The sequence below is a fragment of the Zalophus californianus genome, chromosome 11, assembly GCF_009762305.2.
Source record: "Zalophus californianus isolate mZalCal1 chromosome 11, mZalCal1.pri.v2, whole genome shotgun sequence".
Lineage (NCBI taxonomy): Eukaryota > Metazoa > Chordata > Mammalia > Carnivora > Otariidae > Zalophus > Zalophus californianus.
Window position 1 is genome coordinate 64,122,673 of NC_045605.1, and position 14,362 is coordinate 64,137,034.

Consider the following 14,362-nt stretch of genomic DNA (forward strand, 5'->3'; position numbering starts at 1 on the left):
AAGCATATTCTTCCCGCAGTACAGAAAATGTATGAAAGATAAGACAAGACTAGAGATGGAAACACAAGAAAGTATTACAATAGTTCAGGCAAAGATATAAATGTGGCCTTAATTAGGAAAGCAGCATTAGGGATGGGGAAAATAGCCAAATTCTGGAGATACTTAGGAAATAGAGTGATAGAACTTGGTAAATGATTAGTTATGACCATGGGGAGAGAAAGAGAAAAGTTGGGACACCTGGGTGGCTCAGCCAGTTAAGTGTCCAACTCTTGATTTCAGCTCAGGTCATGATCTCAGGGTCATGAGATTGAGCCCTGCGTTGGCCTCTACCCTCAGCAGTGAGTCTGCTTGAGATTCTCTCTCTCTCTCTCTGCCCCTTCCTCCCACTGGTGCTCTCTCTCTCTCAAATAAATAAATAAATCTTTAAAAGAAAAAAAAGAGAAAAGTCAAGAACACCTTGAATACTGAGGTGGATGATGACCAAATTACCAAGATAGTAAGGAGAGGAGGAAGAATAGATTTGGAGTAAGATAATCAGGTAGGTTTGGGATATGTTAAGTTAGTTTTGCCTTCAGGACACTGAAAGGGAGATCCCTAAGAGGTAGTGGATATATAAGCCCAGACATAAAGAGAAATCTAGGTTAGAAACTTGGATTTAGGGTGCCTGGGTGGCTCAGATGGTTAAGCGTCTGCCTTCAGCTCAGGTCATGATCTCAGAGTCCTGGGATTGAGCCCTGCATCAGGCTCCTTGCTCAGCTCAGCAGGAGGCCTACTTCTCCCTCTCCTTCTACTGCTCCCCCTGCTTGTGCTCTCTCGCTCTCTCTGTCAAATAAATGAATAAAATCTTTAAAAAAAAAACAAGGAAACTTGGATTTAAGACTTACATCATAGAAGAGGCAACTGAAATCATGGGTGTAGGTGAGATCACCCAAGAAGGATGTGTGGAATGAAAACATATGACAGCCAAGGACAGAAAACAGTGGGAAGCAGGGCTGGGAAGATGGCAGAGTAAGAGGGCCCTAAGCTCACCTCATATCCCAGATACAGCTAGATAACACTCACATCAGTGTAAATAACCCAGAAAATGACCCAAAGACTGGCAGAACAAACTCAACAACTGAGGGTACTGAAAAGGTCATATCAAAGGGGTAGGAGACATGGTGGTGGGGGAGGGGGGAGAGCTAAACATAAGACTATGGCTGCCCAGAGGAGGGAGGGAGCCATGGGTGTGAAGAAGGAAGAGAAAAAGACTCTCACAAGAGGGAGCTCAGACAGGGAAGAAGATCCTCAAATCATTTGGCTTTAAAAGGAACAGGGGCCAAATTTCATGAGTTTTTACAACCAGCAGGACTTAAAGCCTAGAATTTTAAAAATCAGCAAGCTTGGTTCTGGGAGAGCCTAGAAGATGACAGGAAGCTGAGTCTCCACCCTTAAAAAAACAGCACAACAAACAGGCTATGGAGATACAGCATAGAAGCTGCTGTTTGAAAACTGCCTGGGGCATATAGGAGGGAGCTTTATTTACTCATCTCAGAGCGTGTCCTGGAAGGGCAGTTTTCGCAGGGAGACCCCTCTAGGAACAAGGAAGCTGGCAGGTGTCATCTCCCTGCCCTACCCCCCCCAACACAAACACACAGCCATCTGTAGGAACCAGTGTGGCATAGAATTCACTACCTAACCTGCTTACACCAAGATCCGCCCTTTCCAGTCACTTTTGCCTCGGTCCTGGTGCTGTGGGTCCCCTCCCCGAGAAGACTAGAGCAAAACTTGCCAATACCACATCTCCCAACTTGCACACTTTAGAGGTCTCGGTCCTAGTGAAGACAGTGGCCCCACAGAAGACTAAGGCAAGCCTTGTTAAAACTTCACACCCCACCCCAGCTGGGGACCAAACACTGCCCACAACAGGCAAACAGAGCTACTGCAGATGATTGGACTGAAGGTAAGTGGCAAGGACACAACAGCAGGGTGCACACAACACACAGAGGAAACACTCTTGAAGTGCCAGGTTCTGGTGAACAGGGAACACTGGACTGCAGGGCCCTACAGAACCTCTTCATCATAAGCCCATTACTTTCAAGAGCAGGAGAGGTAGCTGCCTTTCCCAAAACACAGAAATAGACACAGAGAGTTAGACAAAATGAGGAGACAGAGGAATATTTCCCAAATGAAAGAATAGGACATAACCACAGTAAAAGACCTAAGTAAAATGGATATAAATAATATGCCTGATAGAGAATTTAAAGTAATGATCATAAAGATACTCACTGAACTTGAAAAAAGAGCAGAAGACATCAGTGAGACCCTTAATAAAGAGATAACAAAAGAACCAATCAGAAATGAAGAACACAATAAATGAAATTAAAAATACACTAGATGGAAAAAAAATACACTAAATGGAATAAAAAGCAGGTTAGAGAAAGCAGAAGAATGAATCAGTGACCTGGATGACAGAGTAATGGAAAGTAATCAAGCTGAGCAGATGAGAGGAAAAAAATCATGCAAAATGAAAATAGACTTAGGAAACTCAGTGATTCCATCAAAGCTAATAACAATGCATTATAGAGATCCTGGAAGAAGGGTGAGAAAGGGGGGCAGAAAATTCATGTGAAGACATAATAGCTGAAACCTTCCCTAATTTGGGAAAGGAAACAGATATCTAGATCCAGAAAACACAGAGACACTCCAGTCCCCCAAAATCAACCCGAGGAGGTCCACACCAAGACATAGTAATTAAAATGGCAAAAAGTAATGATAAAGAGAGAATTGTTAAAGCATCAGGAAAAAAGAAGACAGTTATATAAAAGGGAAACCCCATAAGGCTATCAGCAGATTTTCCAGCAGAAATGTTACAAGCCAGAGAAAGTGGCATGATATATTCAAAGTGCTGAAAGGAAAAAATCTGCAGCCAAGAATAATCTATCCAGCAAGGCTATTCTTCAGATTAGAAGGAGAGATAACGAGTTCCCCAGACAAACAAAAGCTAAAGGAGTGCATGACCACTAAATAAGCCCTACAAGAAATGTTAAAGGTGACTCTCTGAGCGGAAAGGAAAGACCATAAGTAAGAGTAAGAAAAGTAGGAAGCACAAAAGCAGTAAAAATAAGTATATCTGTAAAAATCAGTTAAGGAACTCACAAAATAAAAGGATGTAAAGTATGGCACCATATACCTAAAATATAGGGGGAAGAGGAGTAAAAACAGGTTGAACTCAAGCAACCATCAACTTAATATAGACTTCTATATGCAGAGGATGTTATATTACAAACCTAACGGTAACCACAAATTTAAAAAAATAATAATAGATATGTAAAAAATAAGGAGAAAGGAATCCAAGTACATCATTAAAGAAAGCCAACAAACCATGAGAGAAGAGAGCACGAGAAGAAACGTTCAGAGAAGAACTACAAAAACACCACAAAACAAGTAACAAAATGTCTATAAATGTATACCTATCAACAATGACTTTGAACGTATATGGACTAAACCTTCCAATCAAAAGACATAGGGTGACAAAATGGATAAAAAAACATGACTTATTGGGATGCCCGGGTGGCTCAGTCAGTTAAACACCAACTCTTGATTTCGGCTCAGGTTGCAATCTCAGGGTCATGAGATTGAGCCCCATGTTGGGCTCCATGCTCAGCGAGGAGTCTGCTTGTCCCTCTCCCTCTGCTCCTCCTGTTCCCCTCTCTCTCTCTATCTCTCTCAAATAAATAAATAAGCAAAATCTTTACCAAAAAAACCCACAAAAAACAAAAAACAAAAAAACCCCACAAGACCTATCTATATGCTATCTACAAGAGACTCATTTCAGACCTAAAGACACATGTAGAATGAAAGTGAGGGAATGGAAAAAAAAAAAGAAAGAAAAGAAAAGAAAGTGAAGGAATGGAGAAATATTTATCATGCAAATAGCTGTCAAAAGAAAGTCAGGGTAGAAATACTTATATCGAACAAAATAGACTTTAAAACAAAGACCATAACAAGACAAAGGAGGAGCACCCAAATACATAAACCAGTTAATAACAAACATAAAGGAACTAATCAATAGTAATACAATAATACTAGGGGACTTTAACACCCCACTTATATCAACAAACAGATCAAACAGAGTATCAACAAGGATATAGTGGCTTTGAAAGACACACTGGACTAGATGATTTAAAAGACATATTCAGAACATCCTATCCTAAAATAGCAGAATATACATTCTTTTCAAGTGCACATGGAACATTCTTCAGAATAGATCACGTTAAACCACAAAACAAGTCTCAACAAATTAAAAAAGACCAAAGTCATACCACGTATCTTTTCTGACCACAATGCTATGAAACTAGAAATCAACCACAAGAAAATATCTGAAAAGAGCATGAATACATGGAGGTTAAGTAACATCCTACAAAACAATCAATGGGCCAACCAAGAAAACAAAGAAGAAATAAAAAATTACAGGGAGACAAATGAAAACCAAAACACAATGGCTCAATACCTTTGGGATGCAGCAAAATCAGTTCTAAGAGGGAGGTTTATAGCAATACAGACCTACCTCAAGAAGCAAGAAAAATCTCAAATAAACAACCTAACCTTACACCAAAAGGAGCTAGAAAAAGAACAAACAAAAGCCCAAACCAGCAGAAGGAAGGAAATAATAAATATTAGAGCAGAAATAAATTATATAGAGACTAAAAAAAAAAAAAAAAACAATAGAACAGATCAATGAAACCAGGAGCTGGTTCTTTTGAAAGATCAACAAACTCTAGCCAGACTCTTTAAAAAGAGGTGGGGGGCGGGGCGGGGAGACTCAAACAAAATCAGAAATGAAAGGAGAAATAAAAACTGACATCAAAGAAATACAAAAGATTGTGAGAGAATATTATGAAAAATATAAGCCAACAAATGGGACAACCTAGAAGAAATGGATATATTCCTAGAAACACATAACCTACTAAAACTTAAGCAGGAAGAAATAGAAAATTTGAACAGACTGATCACCAGCAACAAAATTAAATCAGTAATCAAAAAAATTCCAACAAACAAGTCCAGGACCAGACAGTTTCAAAGGTGATTCTACCTATTCTCAAACTTTTCCAAAAAATAGAACAGGAAGGAAAATTTCCAAATTCATTCTGTAAGGAGAGCATTACCTTGATAACAAAAGCAGATAAAGACCCCACTAAAAAAGAAAACTACAGGCCAATATCTCTGATGAACATAGATGCAAAAATCTTCAACAAAGTATTAGCAAACTGAATCCAATAATACATTTAAAAAAATCATTTACTACAATCAAGTGGGATTTATTCCCAGGATGCAAGGGTGGTTCAATATTTGCAAATCAGTCAACATAATACATCACAACAATAAGAGAAAGGATAAAAACCATATGATAATTTCAGTAGTGGCACAAAAAGCATCTGACAAAGTACACCATCCATTCATGATAAAAACCCTCAACAAAGTAGGTTTAGAGGGAACATACTTCAACATAATGGCCTTATAGGAAAAACCCACAGCTGATATCATACTCAATGGGGGAAAACTGAGAGCTTTTCCCCTAAGATCAGGAACAAGACAAGGATGTCCACTGTCCCACTTTATTTCATCATAGTACTGGAAGTCCTAGCACAGCAATCAGACAACAAAAAGAAATAAAAGGCATCCAAACTGGTAAGGAAGAAACAAAACTTTCACTTTTTGCAGATGACATGATGCTCTATATAGTAAAACCTAAAGACTCCTCCAAAAAACTACTAGAGCTGATAAATAAATTCAGTAAGGTCACAGGATACAAAATCAATATACAGAAATCCACTGCATTTCTATACACTAATAATGAAGAGCAGAAAGAGAAATTGAGAAAACAATCCCATTTACAATTGCACTACAAATAATAAAATACTAACCAAAAAAGGTAAAAGACCTGTACTCTGAAAACTATAAAACTAGAAAGAAATTGATGAAAGAAATTATTAAAGATGATACAAAACAAATGGAAAGATATTCCATGCTCATGAATTGGAAGAACAAGTATTGTTAAAATGTCTATACTACCCAAAGCAACCTACAGATTTAATGCAATCCCTATCAAAATACAAACAGCCTTTTCCGCAGAACTAGAAAAAAAAAACCCTAAAATTTGTATGGAACCACAAAAGATCCCAAATATCCCTAAAGCAATCTCGAAAATGAAAAACAAAACTAAAAGATATCACAATTCCAGACTTCAAGTTATATTGCAAAGCTGTAATAATCAAAACAGTATGGTACTGGTACAACTAGACACAGATCAATGGAATGGAATAGAAAGCCCAGAAATAAACCCACAATTATGTGGTCAATTAATCTTCCACAAAGGAAGCAAGAATATGCAATGGAGAAAAGACAGTCTGACAGTCTTTTAACTAAGGGTGTTGGGAAACATGGACAGCTACATACAAAAGAATGAAACCGGACCACTTTCTTACACCATACACTAAAATAAAATCCAGATGGATTAAGGACTTGAATGTGAGATCTGAAATCATAAAAATCCTAGAAGAGAACAAAGACAGTAATTCCTCTGACATTGGCCATAATGACATCTTTCGAGATATGTCTCCTGAGGTAAGGGAAACAAAAAGCAAAAACAAACTATTGGGACTACAAGATAAAAAGCTTCTTCACAGCAAAGGAAACAATCAACAAAATTAAAGACAACCTACTCATATTGCAAATGACATACCCAATAAAGGGTTAGTATCCAAAATATATAAAGAACTTATAAAACTCAACACCCAAAAATCAAAGAAACCAATTTAAAGATGGACAGAAGACATGAATAGACATTTTTCCAAAGACATACAGATGGTCAACAGACACATGAAAAGATGCTTAATATCACTTATCCTCAGGGAAATGCAAATCAAAACTATAATGAGCTATCATCTCACACCTGTCAGAAGGGCTAAAATCAATAAAACAAGAAAACAACAGGTGTTGGCAAGGATGTGGAGAAAGGGGAACTCTTCTACACTCTTGGTGGGAATGCAAACTGGTACAGCCACTCTGGAAAACAGTATGGAGCTTCCTCAAAAAGTTAAGAATGGAACTACCTTATGATCCAATGAACTACTAGGTATTTACCCAAAGAATACAAAAATACTAATTCAAAGGGGTATGCACCCTGATGTTTATAGCAGCATTATCAACAATAGCCAAATTATGGAAACAGCCTAAGTGTCCATCAGTTGATGAATGGATAAAGAAGATGTGGTGTATATATATATATATATATATATATATATATATATATATATATACACATACACACAATGGAATATTACTCAGCCATTAAAAAGAATGAAATCATGTCATTTGCAACAACATGGATGGAGCTAGAGAGTATTATGCTAAGTGAAAAAAGTCAGTCAGAGAAAGACAAATACCATATGATTTCATGCATAAGTGGAATTTAAGAAACAAAACAGGGCACCTGGCTGGCTCAGTCAGTACAGCATGCAACTCTTGATCTCAGGGTTGTGATTTCAAGCCCCACATCGGGTATAGAGATTACTTAAAAAAATAAACAAATAAAATCTAAGGAACAAAATATATGAGCAAAGGGGGAAATACAGAGAGAGAGGGGCAAACCAAGAAACAGACTCTTAACTATAGAGAACAAACTGATGGTCACCAGAAGGGAGGTGGGTGGGGGGATAGGTTAAATAGGTGATGGGGATTAAGGAGTGCGCCTGTGATTAGTATCGGGTAATGTATGGAAGTGTTGAATCACTATATTGTATACCTGAAACTAATATTACACTGTATGTTAACTAACCAGAATTTAAATAAAAACTTAAAAAGAAGATGTGGGGTACACACACACACACACACACACACACACAATGAAATATTATTTAGCCATAAAAAAGAATGAAAGCTTGCCATTTGCAATAACATGGATGGATCTGGAGAGTATAATGCTAAGCAAAAAAGCCAGTCAGATAAAGACAAATACCATATGATTTCACTCAAATGTTGAATTTAAGAAACAAAATAAATGAACAAAAGGGGGAAAAAAGGCAAATCAAAAAAACAAGATTCTTAACTATAAAGAACAATAAGAGTACACTTAGGTTGATGAGCACTGAGTAATACATGGAATTGTTGAAATACTATATTGTACACCTGAAACTAATATAACACTGTATATTAACTACACTAGTGTCTAGTATCCAGAATATATAAAGAACTCTTAAAATTTGAGAATAAAAAGACAACCCAATTAAAAAGTGGACAGGGGTGCCTGGGTGGTTCAGTCAGTTAAGTGTCTGACTTTTGATTTCAGCTCAGGTCATGATCTCAGGGTCCTCGGATGAAGTCCTGCATCCAGCTCCATGCTTGGCACAGAGTCTGCTTGTCCCTCTCCCTCTGACCCTCCCCACTCGACCTCCCCACTCTCTCTCTATATATAATAAATAAATAAATACAATCTTAAAAAAAAGTGGACAAAGGATTTGCATAGAAATTTCTCCAAAGAAGATATACAAATGCCAATAAACAAATGAACATAAGCACAATTCCTTTAGTCACTAGGAAATGTAATCAAATGTAATGTAAATCAAAACCATAATGAGATACCACCTCACACTCACCTTGATGGCTATAATAAAACAAACAAACAAACAAAAAATAAAATAACAAGTGTTGGAGAGGTTGTGGAGTAATTGGAACTTGGAACTCCCACACATTGCTGGTGGGAATATAAAATGGTGTAGTTGCTTTGGAAAACAATTTGGAAGTTCCTCAAAAGTTAACATAAAGTTACCATATGACCCAGCAATGTCTAGGTATAGACCCAAGAGAACTGAAAACATATATTCACACAAAAACTTATACATGAATGAACATGGAAGCATTATTCATAGTAGCCAAAAAGTTGGAAACAATCCAAATGTTCATAAACTGATAAACGGATAAACAAAATGTGGCATATATAATTGGAATATTATTTGGCCACTGACATACGTACAATGTGAATTAACCTTGAAAATATCATATATAAATATTCTTGTCACAACACCCTACCACCACTCCACTAAATTGATTTCACTACCCAGTAATGGTCATGGTCCCAAGTTTGACCAAACTGGTATTGAAAAATGCCAATCTGGTTATGTGACCAACTAACTTTAACACAAGGAAGAATAATTAAATGCTCAATAGAGGTTGATACTGTGGGAACACAGAAAAAGTTAATAACTTTGATTAGGGTATCCAGGATCCAGCGCATACAACTACAGACTTGGGGGCGCCTGGGTGGCTCAGTCGTTAAGTGTCTGCCTTCGGCTCATGTCATGATCCCAGGGTCCTGGGATCAATCCCCGCATCGGGCTCCCTCCTCCGCAGGAAGCCTGCTTCTTCCTCTCCCACTCCTCCTGCTTGTGTTCCCTCTCTCACTGTGTCTCTCTCTGTCAAACAAACAAAATCTTAAAAATCTTAAAAAACAAAACAAAACAAAACAAATATAGACTTGAATGGAAATTCAAACAATACAAATTAAGAACTGGTCATAGCTCTCTTCCTCTGCCCTGCCTTCAGAGGTGACAGCCATCTCCTATTCGGCATGATGGCCACCCTCGGACCTCTGGTGAAGCCCAAGATTGTTAAAAAGAAGACCAAGAACATGATCCCAGGGCCCTGGAATTGAGCCCCGCATCGGGCTCCCTGCTCAGCGGGAAGCCTCCTTCTCCCTCTCCCACTCCCCCTGCTTGTGTTCCCTCTCTCGCTGTGTATCTCTCTATCAAATAAATAAATAAAATCTTTAAAAAAAAAAAAAGAAAACCAAGAAGTTCATCTGGCACCAATCAGACCAATATGTCACAATTAAGTGCAACTGGCAGAAACCCAGAGTCATTGACAATAGAGTGCACAGAAGATTCAAAGGCCAGATCTTGTTGCCCAATATTGGTTGCAGGAGCAACAAGAAAACAACGCACATGCTGCCCAGTGGCTTCTGGAAGTTCCTAGTCCATAACGTCAAGGAGGTTGAAGTGCTGGTGAGGTGCAACAAATCTTACTGTGCAGAGATTGCTCACATTGTCTCCTCTAAGAACCACAAAGCCATTGGGGAAAGAGCAGACCAGCTGGTCAACGGAGTCACCAATTCCCAATGCCAGGCTGCACAGCAAAGAAAATGAATAGAAAGCTTACGTGCACATAGTATTTGTGTTAATAAATCCATAAAACTACAAAAAAAAAAAGAAGAATTTGTCATAATTGGTTTCCTTTTTCCTACTATTTACCCAGTCTGGGTGGAAGACAAGCTGCTAAAATATTTGATACATCAACTAACAGCAAAGCTTAGACATAAATTTGAAAGTTATCTGGTTTGTTGCTTAGATATTATTGTTTCTCTTGTCCTTATTTGCTTTCTTCCTCTGGGATGAACAGTCAATCCCATGCAATCACCAGTGCCCAGTGACTAAATCCATTTATTGTCCAAAGTACCTGCCTCTGTGGATTTCCAAGGTACTGAGTGCTCTCCAGTCCCCAATTTTGCCCTACGTCTGTCATATAATTTCCCCACTTCCCCAACACCAAATGGCATTGGTAGGAATTATCAAAACTTGGTCAAAGTCTGCTCTAGATGCCTTGGAGAGGTAAAAGAAGTAATATTCTATCACATATGCATGTTTCATCTTTGCTGAATAGCTAAATTATTACTTAACCTCATTGCTCTTGCCATATCGGGATAGTGGAAGAACTATCAAGTATCTAAAGATTTTGAGATCCATATATGAACAGGCTTCTCAGAATTTTGCCTTCTGTGTATATGTACTATGTACTATATTTTGATTATATACAGAAAATAATTTTGCTGTAACAGGATATTCCATATAATAAAAAAAAGTTACCACGGCAAAATTGTAGGACCATTACTAAAATCACTTTACTATTATCGCAATGGCAGTTACAAGTATCTATTCAGTCATTTATTTAATAATATTGGTCAAGCTCCCACTACGTGTAAGGAATTATTGGGGCCCTATGAAGGAAACAAATAGTGAGGTCCTTGACCCTTTATATAAAAGGAAATAACGTAGCATGAATACAAATAATTTTAGTGCAAGGCAGAAAAAACAAAAGTATAAAGGACAAGATAAAAAGAGTAAGCTTTTCCAACTTCGGTAAAAAATGCTATTAATCCCAATTTTTGATTTACCAAAGTTTAGATCATGTTTAATTAAAAAATTAGTTGATATACCTTTGAAATTGGAAAACAAAATGTCTCAAGAGGTTACTTAAGGAAAAATATTATAAGACATGGGAAAGCATTGTTTGCCCAAGGAAGCAGGAAAGGAAATCCATTTAACTCCATAAAAGGGCAGAAGTTACTACACAGGAGTTGGGAAATGAGGAGGATGGATTTTTCCCTAAATAGGAGCTTAAAATGAATGACCTTCAACATCCCAGACAAATCTACATGGCACTTACTACAACATATTCAAACATTAAACGGTATAATCCAGTCTACCTTTTTTTTTTTAAAGATTTATTTATGACAGAGAGAGACACAGCGAGAGAGGGAACACAAGCAGGGGGAGTGGGAGAGGGAGAAGCAGGCTTCCCGCTGAGCAGGGAGCCCGATGTGGGGCTCGATCCCAGGACCCTGGGATCATGACCTGAGCCGAAGGCAGACGCTTAACGACTGAGCCACCCAGGCGCCCCTAATCCAATCTACCTTAAGTATACTTCTCATTTCAAGGATAAGGGTTGAGTTATTAAACCTTTATCTCTTTGAGATATATAGCAAGAGACATTTTTAATGGAAACCTTCCATGTAACTGTAGCTGATTTCCATCCTGTAACTTTGCATGTGTAGCAATATTTCTTTCCAAAGTTTTCAATGAAATCAACACTCTAAACAAAACATTTGGGTTATAAAATACACCCAGATAAATCAGGAGTAGAATTAAAATGAGCATATTATTTATTAAGTATTTTCCAGGAGGTCTGGAGTCTGGTGGGAGTGGGGGATGAAAAGGTGTCCTAAGTCCTGACTGTTCCTTAGGTTCAAAGAAAGCTTTTGCATCTGTGAAGAGAAGAATGGAGGAGCATCACACAGTACCTTGTAAAGGGAATGAGAACATACAATATCAGAGCTAAATAATAGATAAGAACCTAATCATAGTCTGAAACAAATATTACTAAACTTTTGGGGAAAAAACCAGCTTAGGGTTTGTGAAGTCAGGCATAGGGAGACAGCAGAAGCAAAAGCATTTAAAGCACTCACGTGGGGGAGTCAGTAAGTAAAAGCACTCTGAAGCGCAAAGCAAACTTACTGGTAAGGGAAGAAGGGAAGGTCCTGCTGGGGAAAATAGTTGGAATTTTGTTTTCTTGTAGTAGAGAAGTATGTCCTTATTATAGATGTTGGAAAAATGGAAGATCTTCCCTCTACCCCAGAAACAAGAAAAACTTTGCTTAGAAATTTAGAAACACTCTCCAAAATGCTTTGATAAAAAGAAAATCAAAATTAAAATTACAAACTTGCCAGAAAACTACGAAGAGGAAAATATTTCCTCCCAAACTTATGGGACACAGGTGAAAGCTATACTCAGAAAAAATCTTATGGCTTCTAATGTACTTCCTATGAAAGAAGAAAAAGGAAAAAGGAAATTAACCTCCTACTCACCTTTAGCAACTAGGAAAAAACAATTAAACAAGCAGAAAGTAGGAACAAAGAAATGAATAAAGGTAAAACTTCAATTAATGAAATAGAAATATCTCAAATAGTAGAATAAAAAAATCTGAAAACTGATTCTTTGACATGATTAATAAAATAAATAAAACCCCTTCAACTCTAATTAAAGAAAATTGAGAGCAAAACATATATGATCAAGAGTATGGGGCGCCTGGGTGGCTCAGATGGTTAAGCGTCTGCCTTCGGCTCAGGTCATGGTCCCAGGGTCCTGGGATCGAGCCCCGCATCGGGCTCCCTGCTCCTTGGGAGCCTGCTTCTCCCTCTGCTTCTCTCTCTCTCTCCCTCTGTCTCTCATGAATAAATAAATAAAATCTTTAAAAAAAAAAAAAGAGTATGAAAGAAATCACAAGCACAGATAAGGACACGAAGATCGTTATAAAGCAATAATACTTGCAAGTCTAGGGTAACTTTCCCAGGCACAATTGCCGCATAACAACCACCCCCCAACTTAGTGACTTAAAACAGCAGGGACTGTGCTCACAGATTGTATCAGTCAGGAAGTGAGGAAGGGCTCATCTGGGGGAACATCTTTCATGTGACTTCACTGAGACGCCAGCAAGGTGGCCGCCATCTGAGGGTTCATTTGGACTGTGTGTCCAAGATGGCTCACTTGACTGTGCTAGCTGACGACTGGGAGCTTACACGTGGCCTCGCCCGCAGGGTGGAGCCCGAGTCAGCAGACTTCCCCCACAGTGAGCACCTCTAAGAACTGGGTGAAAGCTGCGTCGCCTTGTCTGAACCAGCCTTGGAAGTTACATGGCATTGCTTCAGCCAGAGCTCTGCTGGTTGAAACGGTCATAAGCCTGCCTAGATCCCAGGGGAGTGAACAGAAATCCATGTCTTAATAGGAACGTCAAAAGTTTCACAGAAATGCTTTAAAACCACCACCAGCGACAAATCTGAAGCCAAGAGGAAAAGGTTCATTTTCTAGCAAAATGTGAATTCCCAAAAATGACCCATGAAGTGGAAAGCTTGAATAGATCAAATGCCATAGAAGAGACAGGAAAAGTAGTCGAAGATCTAAATGCATGAGGTGGTTTCACAGCTGACTTCTACACAGCTTTTCAAGAAGAGAAGTGCCATGTTAATTAATCTAGGGGCTCTCAAACTTTAGTAGGCATCAGAATCACCTTGCCAGCTAGTAAACATGCAGATTCCTGGGCCCCATCCCCAGAGATTCTGATCCAGTGAGTGTAGGGTGTAGGGCGTAGAAGGAGAATCGCATTTCTAATAAGCATATGGATGACGTTGATACTTTTTGTCCACAGAGTCCACTTTGAGTAGCAGTGATTTCAACCAGAGGCTAGGGGTGCCTGGGAGGCTCAGTCATTAAGCGTCTGCCTTCGGCTCAGGTTGTGATCCCAGGGTCCTGGGATGGAGCCCTGCGTCGGGCTCCCTGCTCAGCGGGAGGCCTGCTTCTCCCTCTCCCACTCCCCCTGCTTGTGTTCCTGCTCTCGCTAGCTCACTCTCTCTCAAATAAATAAATAAAATCTTTTAAAATAAATAAATAGATAAATAAATAAATAAACCAGAGGCTAGCAAGTTCTGGCTTGTGGGCCAAATGTGGCCTGCCGCCCGTTCCTATAAATAAAGTTTTACTGGAATACAGCCATAACC

The 14,362-nt window shown here is 38.7% G+C and overlaps 1 protein-coding gene across 6 annotated transcripts in view; it reads right to left on the bottom strand.

The window, feature by feature from the left end:
- STK33 (serine/threonine kinase 33) overlaps positions 1 to 14,362 on the bottom strand; it is a 146,360-nt gene that overhangs the window by 84,514 nt on the left and 47,484 nt on the right. Inside the window, exon 1 of one of the 6 annotated variants that reach the window (XM_027579010.2) lies at positions 13,227 to 13,324. The exons of the other annotated variants lie outside the window; for them this stretch is intronic. The gene's annotated coding sequence lies outside the window, so the exon portion shown is untranslated. Of the gene's footprint in view, positions 1 to 13,226; positions 13,325 to 14,362 lie in introns of those variants that run through there. 6 annotated transcript variants of the gene reach the window in all.